Consider the following 10652-nt stretch of genomic DNA (forward strand, 5'->3'; position numbering starts at 1 on the left):
CTTGGGGGGGGGGTGATTTCTCACTTTCTGTCTCTGTCTCTCTATGTCTTTCTGGTGAGTACATGCACCCTATAGCAAAAATCTCTCCTGCCCTCAGAAAAAGAATGAATAAATAAAATTAAATAATTCTTTAAAAAATTATATTTGCCTAAAGTAAATATTTAAGAACCAGCTCTGGGTCAGCAGTTGGTACAAAGGTTAAGTTGGCTGGATCCCACATGACCAGTTGTGCAGTTCAAGTCCTGGTCCCTGTGGCATGAAAATCATACCAGGTGCATGTGTGTGCATGTCCAAAATTCCAAGAGGAGAAGGGCTTGCATTATGACCTTGCCCCTTGGGGGGTGCTTTATCACTTTCCATCTGTCTCTCTCCAGTGAGGGCAAAACTTAAATTAAAAAAAACAAACAAACAAACAAAAAAATAGTTCCAATAAAATTATCTAAAGCTTAAATGCATCTTAGCAAAAATAAACATCTACCCAAGATCTATGTAGAATTTTGTGAACTGCTGTGCTGACTAACCCTGAAGGCAGAAAATGTATTCCCTCAGCAAAAGCCCTGGCTTTTATTGAATAGTCAACGAATAATCAATCTGACCGAGGCCCTGAAAAGGATGATTCAGGGCCAGCAGGTGGTGTGGTGGTTAAGGATGCTGGACTCTCTCATGGCTGATCATGGTTCAAGTCCCAGACCTGGCGGCTTGTTTTCTCACTTTCTCTCTCTCTCTCTCTGTTCCTCTCTGGTCAAATTTAAATAGGCAAACAAATAAATAAATTTAAGTAAAGATAATTCTTTTAAAAAAAAATAACAACAAAAGAAAGTGAAGGATTTGAATATAGTAGCCGAGCATCTCTGAGGCTCTCTAACAAAATCTATCATCCAGGTGAGTATAAAATGGAGAGTGTACAGATCCTGATGCAATAGACTACTCTGGACAAACACAACCCAACAAACAGGACCAAAATAAGCCAGGAACTATTTGGACCTTTATGTTTCTATCCTCAGCAGTTTTCTTTTTTAAAAAATATTTATGTGTGTGTGTGTTTTAAGTTGTTTTTTTTTTTTTTCCATGAGAGAGAAAGCACTCCACCCCCAATAAAGCCTTCACACCTCAATCCACTCCCAGTCTCTAGCCAGCTCAGATCATGGGCATGCACAAGCCTGGCATTCTTAGGGAGGTCCCTGGACTCAAACCAGAGCCTCCCCCTATGTTGGATAGCCCCACAGAACATGGCGTTTTCCCACTGTGACACATCTGGCACCCCTCAGCAGTTTTTTAGCACTAACTCAGACACCTCACAGAGCTATAATTTTGGGTGATGGGGAGGTTTCTTATCGGGCTCCCCAGTCCTTCTTAGTATGTTTGTTAGTACTCACTTTCAATTTCAGGTCAATATTTTCTTCCTTCTTTCTTTCTTTCTTTCTTTCTTTCTTTCTTTCTTTCTTTCTTTCTTTCTTCTTCTTTCTTTTTCTTTTTTTTTTTTTTTTGTGTGTGTGTTACAGAGAATGTGTACTTACCAGAGAGAGACAGAGAGACAAGGAGAGAGAAAGGAGATGAGAAAGCACTCCTCATGTAGGAATGGTCGCGTCTCAGTCCTTGCTCCTCCATTTCTCCCTCCCTTGGGGATTTTGGGCATGCACACACACACACCTAGCATGTGTCTCGTCACCAGGGCCAAGACTTAAGTCACGTGATCAGACATGTGGGATCTGGCTGCGTTAACTATCAGGCCATGGAGTTGGCCCCCAGGTCAACATTTTCTAAATTGACTTATATATTGGATCTGTGATCTATGTTGAGTTACTGACCATGGACAATTACCGTTGTTATCTGCTTTGTATTATAAATAATCACCATTTTCTTTTCCTCTCACAAAAAAATTGTTACAATTAAGAGAACAATTATCATTATTATTTAATTATTATCATTATTTATTTTTTTATTTTGCTAGAGAGTTCATGCACTCAGCAGAGAGACAGAGAGAGGGAAACTGAGAGAGCACACCCCATAAAAATGGTCATGCTTCAATCTCTTCTCCTCCACCTCACCTTTAAGGACCTTGAACATGCACAACACACCCCTGGAGTGTTTTCCAAGCTTCTGGATCTGGGACTTGAACTGTGCAGTCAGCCATGTGTGATCCAACCACCTTAACCATCATGCTACTAGCTGGCCTAAGAAATAATTTTTTTTAAAGCATTGTCATTCAAAATAGAAAGAAGCTAATTCAAGGCCTAGCTGAGGTTAAAAATCAGAATTTATCGGGAACCAGCAGTTAGCGTAATGGCTATGTCGCTGGGCTCCCACGTAGTCGACCACGGTTCGCGTCCCGGACCCGGTGGCTTAAAACTCACGCCGGGCACGTGTGCGTGCGTGCCCAAGATCCCGAGAGGAGAATGGAGGAGAAGGGATTGCGGCGTGACCATCCCCCCTGGGGGGTGATTTCTCGCTTTCTGTCTCTATGTCTCTCTCTGTCTGTCTGGCGAGCGCATGCGCCCTATAGCGAAAATCTCTCAAAAAAAAATTTTTTTAAAAAAAATCAGAATTTATCAGGCTAGCAGATGGTGTGGTGGTTAAGGCCCTGGAGTACCCCATGGCAGACTATGGTTTGAGTCCTGGACCTTGTGACTTGCAAATCACACTCGGCCCATGTGCACGTGTGTCCAAAATCCCAAGAGGAGGATGGAGAAGGAAGGATTGCAGTATGGCCATCTCTCTGAGGGGTGATTTCTTGCTTCCCCTCTCTCTGCCTCTCTCTGGTGAACCCATGTGTCCTATGACAAAAACCTGGAAAAAAAAAAAAGTCAGAGTTTACCAATAATATTGAGAGACCCACTCTACTCACCCGTTCTCCCTCCTGATCACTCCACCACCCTTCACCACCCCCACTGTCTGCAAAAAGGCGGCTGTAAAAATACTTCTCAGGTTGCTGGGGTTGGTTACAGTGCCCTCATGTGTCTCTGCCTTACAATGCCATTTAAAAATCTTTCAAAGGATGTATCCTTTTCATTCACACTTTCATGTAATTAGTAATGGCATTTGAAGAGCCATAAGTGGCCCAGTCACCCCTGGGTTCATGCAGTTGAATTTTAAATTTAATGCCAGAAAATCAACAAAGATCAACAGAAAAACAAAAACCAAAAACCAAAAAACAAAAACAAAAACAAAAAACCAAAGTGCCAATGATAAAAACAGTGCTCCTTAAAAATCAGTATGAAGCCACCTTAACACCTTAAACATCAGGCTTTTCTGATTTTAAAACTAAGTTGCCTTTATCACCTCTGTTCAGATTTTAAAGAGTTGTAAGTACATTTGTGAGAAAATCCTTTTGTTTGACAGTAGCTAACTCTTCCATTCCCCAGCATAAAGTCAGAACTATTTATTTCAGAAAGGTTAATTTTGAGTCAAATTTCACTTTGTGTTTTAAAATAGGTCTTAAGAGAGAACATTTAAGCATAGCCTCAATTTAATTGGCTTAGCACCCTGGAAACTCATGTTAAAAATAAGGACACTTATAACAAAGAGAAATTGCCATGGCAGAGAAATTATTACATCCTTTGCTCCCTTTGGATTTTTAATTCATTGTTTTACAAGCCCACCCCAATTTAATTGCTTTTCTTCTCCCCCACACCCACTCCGTAATGCATGGCGTCCTGTGAGCCAAGGAAACGGCTGCCATTTGCTGAACTGACAAATAGGTCATCCGATTTAGAAACAGAAACCAGGGACAGGTTTCCAAAGATGCAATTTCAAAAACACAGTTTTTAAAAGAACATAACAGTTTCCTCCTTGCTGAGAGAGTAAGTAAATGCTAGAAACAACATTTGAATTGAAATTTCTCTGTGGACACCATTCCTATCTTTCATCCCACAGTTTTGGGAAGAGAGAGTTGAGTCCCAGGTCACTTGAACAGGCTCAGCCTTGGGGGGGGGGGAATAAAATTAACCTCAGACCCTATTCCTCACCCCCACCCCCCACTCAATTTACTAGTGGGCACATGCACTCGCTGGAGGGAGACAGAGAGAGACAGAAGGAGAAAGTGAGAAAGCATCCCCCATGAAGGATAGCCATGCCACAATCCTTTCTCCATTCCTCTTTTTGGGATTTTGGGAGCATTCGCACATGTGCCTACTGTGTCTGTCAAGTGGCCGGGTCCAAGATGCCAACTGCAGTGGGCCATGTGGGATCTAGCCACTTCAACCACTACAGCTTACTTGTAAAAAAAAAATTTTTTTTAGGTTTGTGCCATAGAGTACATATACTCACCAGAGAGACAGAAATAAAGTGTGAAAATTACCCTCCAGGGGGGATGACTACGCTGCAATTCCTTCTCCTCCATTCTCCTCTCAGGACTTTGGGCATGCACATATACATGCCAGTGTGGTTTTCAAGCTACCAGGTCTGGGCCTCAAACCATGGTCAACCAAGTGGGGATCTAGCTCCTTAACTACCACACCACCTCCTGACCTGGTCCTACCTTACTTTTTAAGTGATACATTCTGATTGACTTTCTTGCCTCCCTAGCAGCTCTTGGTTTCCAATTTTATTCCATTCTTTAAGTTACTCTCCCTTTGACATGGAGATGGACAAAGACCAAAGTAATAGATGAGTAAGATCTTGAGTCACTCAGAGTCTGGAGAAAGGTTTAATCTGTGGTCAGAGGAGCAGGGAACAGAGGTGCAGACAAAGAGCAGAAATAAGAATTCCTGAAGAGACTCTGAAAGCCTAGGAAGAAGGCAACGAAAGCCACAGTCTGAAGGACTGAAAGAACTCAGCCACAGAGCAAGCAAAGACGTGTTTCCAACCACAGCGGAAGCACCCACAATTCTGCTGAAGGCCACTGGACCTGTGAGAACTGCAGAAACTCCCTCTGACCCTGTCCCAAGAGACTTGAGTGAGTTCTGGCATGGCTTCTTTTATTTTTTTTTTAATAGTAATAAATAATTTTAATTTGCTATAGGGTACATGTACTCAAAGACAGATGAGAGAGAGAGAATTGGAAAGTGAGAAAGCAAGCCACCAGATCCAGGGCTCGAACTGCAGTCAGTCATGTAGAAGTCTAGGGCCTAAACCACCATGCCACCTGCTGGCTCCAGCTCTAGCATGCCTTCTAGCACCCCAATGCCAAGTCCCTGGGACTGCTCAGTCCCTTACCCCATCTTTTGAGTTCCTTGTCTGGAAAAGCTCAGGGCTGCCTAAAGAATTTATCATTTGTTCCAGCCAGACCTGAGATAGGCCCCATCTCCCTTTCCTAGAGCATTCCCTTAGTAAAAACTTTCAATTTTAAATGTCCTTTCTGTCTCTTTAAGAAGTATCTCCTATAACCCAGGAGTGTCTTTCTCTGAGACCTGAAAGTCATTCCTCTGAAATACAACCGCCGGGAAGGTTGGAGTCTTTTCCTCCCAGTTAGCAGACACAGAGACTGATCATCTTTACATCGACCAGTCATCTTACCTGCTTCTTAATAACTGCTTGGTTGCTCCAGCTGCTACTCACCTCCCTCCCTTCAGTCTCCTTTTAAAAATCACCTCTGTGCAAATCAAAACAGAGCTCAGCTCTTTCCTTACCACAGTAATTACAGAATGAAACCTGTTTTCATTGCTTTACCTCATGTCTAACTTTATCTTTGAAACCAACCAGGGGTGTTTTCACTGGATGTCATGTAAGTGATTTTTACCACTAGAGTCTTTTTATTATAAATTAATTTTTAAGAAATAGTTTTATTATCTAGGCAACATATTTTCATTATAAAAAAAACACACACAAGAAAATACATATGATGGGAACCAGCAGTTAGCGTAATGGCTATGTTGCTGGATTCCCACGTAGTCGACCGCGGTTCACGTACCGGACCCGGTGGCTTAAAACTCACGCCGGGCGCGTGTGCGTGCGTGCCCAAGATCCCGAGAGGAGAATGGAGGAGAAGGGATTGCGGCGTGACCATCCCCCCTGGGGGGTGATTTCTCGCTTTCTGTCTCTATGTCTCTCTCTGTCTGTCTGGCGAGTGCATGCGCCCTATAGCGAAAATCTCTCCAAAAAAAAAAGAAAATACATATGTTAGCAGAAGAGGAAGAAGGAGGAGGAGGAAGAGAGAGAAAGAAGAGAAGAAAAAGCTGCTCTTAATACTAGTACACTATCTGGGGCTGGCAGGTAATGAAGTGGTTAAGGGCACAAGACTCCCATATGGTAAACCACAGTTCAAGTCCTGGACCTGGTGGCTTGCTTTCTCACTTTCTCTATCTTTCTGTCCCTCTTTGGTCAAATTTAAAAAAAAAAGAATAAAACTAAATAGAATAATTATTAAAATAATACTGGTACACTATGAATATTGCTTTCAGCCGTTTTACCCTATGCATTTAAAAGAGAATTTGAAAAGATTCATGGAAAATGTGTATTATAAAAAACTATGCATGGATTTCAACTTTTTTGCATGAAAATAAACTCAGACTTTAATTTCAGTTTTCCACATTTTTTTCCCCAGTCTGCTAAAGGGGCACATGCACTTGCCAGAGAGGAAGAAAGAGAGAGAGAGAAAGTGAGAAATCATCTCCCGGGGGGATGGCCACACCACAACCTTTTCCCCTTCATTTTCCTTTTGGGATTTTGGGAACATGCACACATGTGCCCCTCATGCATTTTAAGCCACTGGACCCAAGACTAAAAACAAATGGTTTTATTATCCAGGTAATATATAACTGCACAGCTGGCCATGTGGGATCCATCCACCTCAACCGCCATGCCACCTGCTGGCCCTGTACAAACTTTTGAAGTCCTCCTGTGTATTTATAAAAATAAGACCATGGATGTTTACCAGAGGCAGGGGACGGAGAAATGTAGGTCAAGGGGTACACAGTTGCAGTTAACACGGGATGAATAAATCTAGAGATCCAAAGTATAGCATAAGCACCATGGTTAATAATGTATTGTAGGGCCGGTCAGCGGCATGGGGGTTAAGATGGCTGGATGGTATGTGACCAACTGTGCTGTTCAGGTATCAGACCCTGTGGCTTGAGAAAACATGCTATGTGTGTGTGTATGTGCCCAAAATCCCCAAAAGAGGGACAAATGGAGAAGGGATTGAAGTGTGAACATCCCCCATAGGGGTTCTTTCTCTCTCTCCTCTCTCTCTCTCTCTCTCTCTCTCTTTCAAGTATCCCAGATGGAATGTGTGCTTCTTAACCATGCATAGCGCATGTGTAGGGATGGAAAAGATTTATTTTTTCCTTATCTATTGCTAAGTTTAGAGCTGAGACCTATAAAACAAAGTACAGATTAACGACAGAAAATTATAGAGATTTGTTTCATATAAATTTGACATAGCACAGGAGCCATCAGATATGAAGGCCCAGAGAGACTGGGGGAAGTGTATACATGTATGCCAGATTTGATGAAGATAGACATGGCAAAGTATGACTGAATGACGGACATGCGAACTAATGGTGATATACTGGACGGAACTGTTGGTTCAGATTTTTCTCTGTGCCCTCATGTCTTCGGAGATAAGGATGTTCCTTTCTTTCAGGAACAGAGAGGGCACCTCTTAAAGGAGGGTCTTATGACCTGTTTCAGGGAAGAAGGGCAGGGATAAGGCAGAGTAAATTTTCTAGGTTTTATGTACTGCTTTAGGAGAAAAGAAGGGAAGGTGACAGCGACCAGGAGAGCAGTTTTCTCAGCTGCTAAGATGCCATATTCGGGGGCAGCATGTCCCGAATTCCATCACCTGGAATTGTTCCCCAAGTAAGGAGATCTTGAGGCTGGAGTTCATTCTGCTTCTAGCTCGCTAGACAAGTATGAGCGTGTCCTCCCTGTGCCTCAAATTCCTCAGTTAGCAAACAAAATTCGGCCCACCTCATTGGATTGGTGTGAGAATTCAGATAATGCAGAGCCTTATGTCTGAAAAGTTAGTTTTAGGTGGCATAGTGGTTAAGGTGTTGGACTCCCGCATGGCTGACATGGTGTGAGTCCCAGACCCGGCAGCTTGCGTTCTCACTTTTCTTCTCTCACTCTGTCTCTCTAGTGAGCATGTATGCCCTGTAGCAAACTGAAAAGAACAATGATAAATAAAATTAAATCAATAATTCTTTTAAAAAGGGAGTTTTACTGTCCTTATATTACTAGCCATACATAAATAATTACCACTGATGTTTCTGATGTGTATAACACTCAATAAAATATTGTCCCCTGAAATCACACTGAAACTCAGACATACATGAATGTGACATTAGTAAATGCCTTCACAGGCTTTGATCTGTTTAATGAGAAGAATAGTACAGTACTTGCCGTTACCCCACTAATGTGGAGGTGAGAGGGTTAAGGTTCTTAGGGCTTCTTGAAAGTAGGTTGCTACCTAGGCTCAAATATAGATCTCGATTATTATTACTACCATTACGGCTGATATTTCTTTTTAACACATTAACTTCCCTCTGCTGAGCAAACTGCTCAATTTTTGGAAGGACTCAAGTCGTCATTCCTCTCTTCTCAATGTGTTTCGCTGCTGTTGAGCTAAACAATTCTTTAGCTCCCAGGGTGCTTATTTAATAAATGATGCTGTGAAGTTCCCAAAGAAAGACTTTCAATTTTCCTCTTGTGTGATGGCTGTGATCAGGCTCCAACACCCTGGGGTCTGGTTCAATGAGAATGTATACTTGGAACTCATTCACTAACTTGCTTTCTGTATTTAATCTGTTAAGTTCTATAAACTGTAGAAGTACCTGATGCTTTTCTTCTCTCCCTGGTAATTTTCTCCTCTACTTTCTCCCGAACTTGAGAATAAAGGCTAATTGCTATATATTTTTTAGCTAATTTTCTCTGACTTTTGTAAGATGATTTGAAGTAAGAAGGTTAACAGTATTTTTAAATGTACACACACACACACACACACACACACACAATACATCCTGGCTAGAAATCGAGTGGAAATAATAGTTTATGGGCAGAAATTGTAGAAGCATGGTGTTATCTGAACATTTTGAGGTTAAGTCCAGCTTCTTTGTTTCACAGATGACAAAACTGAGACTCAAGATGTTACATGATGAAGCCAAGATCACACAACACAGGCTGCGCTAAAACTTGGCCCTCCTTTGAACCAAAGACAGCCTACAACTGCCTGTTTGAGGTTAAGGGCATTGGACTCCCACATGGCTGACTGTGGTTTGAGTCCTGGACCTGGGAGGCTTGCTTTCTCTCCCTCTCTCTCTCTCTCTCTCTCTCTCTCTCTCTCACACACACACACACACACACACACACTCTGTCCCTTTCTGGTCAAATTAAAAGAAATAAAGTTAAATAAAATAATTTTAAAAAATGGTACACATAGTGTACTAGGCTAGAAAAGGAGTACAGAGCATAGAGATAAAAATCACCTGTTACTGGCATGGAGCATGATTGTGGCTACTGTGTGGGAAGAGGGTGGACAGTGCGGGGAGGGAGAGATTTCCATGTAAACATAAGTTTGCATTTGTTGGAATAAATGCTCAGGAGTATCATTGCTAGAACTTATGGCAAAGGAAAGTGGAACTTTTTAAGACATTGCCAGACAGCTTTCCACAGTGGTTGAACCATTTCATAGTCTCACCAGTAATGTCAGAGAGATCCAGTTTCTCTATATCTTTGGTAACATTTAGTACTATCTGTATTTTTATTTCGGTCATTTACTAGGTGTATAGCAGTATCTCATTGTGATTTTCATTTGTGTTTCACTTATGGCTAGCAATTTGAATGTTCTTTCATGTGCTGAGTTACCATCTATAGATCTTTTTTGGTAAAGTGTCTACTCAAGTCTCTTGTCTATTTTCTGAGTGGATCATTTGTTATTTTACTGTTGAATTTAAATTTTATGAATCCCAGATATGAGTTCCTTGTAAGATATGAGGGTTGCACATGTTTTATTCCACTTGGTATGCTGTGTGTTTCTTGGAGCACAGCCACGCCCATTTATCCACACGTGATCTACATCGGCTTTCATGCTACAATGGCAGAACTGAGTAACTTCAACAGAGACCATGGGGCTTGTCAACTTTGTAGGTTTATTTTTTAATTTTTTAAATAATTTTTATTGTATTTATTTATTATTTTTTTTTAATTTGATGAGAGAGAGGGAGTGACAAAGGAAGTTACCAGGTCCAGGACTCAAACTGTGGTTAGCCATGTGAGAATACAGTGCCTTAACCACCATGCCACCTGCTAGCCCCAACCCTGTAGTATTTACTATCTGAACCTTTACAGAAAGCTTGCTGACCATATGCCCAGAACCCCAGGAGGAGAATGAAGAGGAGGGATTACAGCATGGCCATCCCCATACCTCCACTCCAGGGTGAGTTTTCATTTTCATTTTCACTTTCTCTCTCTCTCTTTTTTTAAATCAACAAATACAGGGGAGAGGAACATGACCCAAGCCAGGACAGAGTGTCCTGGGATGTTTCCGAAACAGAAATGTAACATGAGGCAGGAGTAGATCGAGAAGACTAGAGATTTTCTTCAAAGTTTTCTTCACCACAAAGGTTCTTTCTTTGGAATTTGGAATACATGAGGAAAGAAGAGAAAGAATGGGAGAGATGCTAAGATGAAGTGTATTATAACAGTAGACAGGTGCAGGTTTTGTAGATTTAAAAAAAGAATAGAGCAAACCCCACAGTACTGCAGTTAAGCTCCAT

The sequence above is a fragment of the Tupaia chinensis genome, unplaced genomic scaffold, assembly GCF_000334495.1.
Source record: "Tupaia chinensis unplaced genomic scaffold, TupChi_1.0 Scaffold000056_1, whole genome shotgun sequence".
Classification (NCBI taxonomy): domain Eukaryota; kingdom Metazoa; phylum Chordata; class Mammalia; order Scandentia; family Tupaiidae; genus Tupaia; species Tupaia belangeri.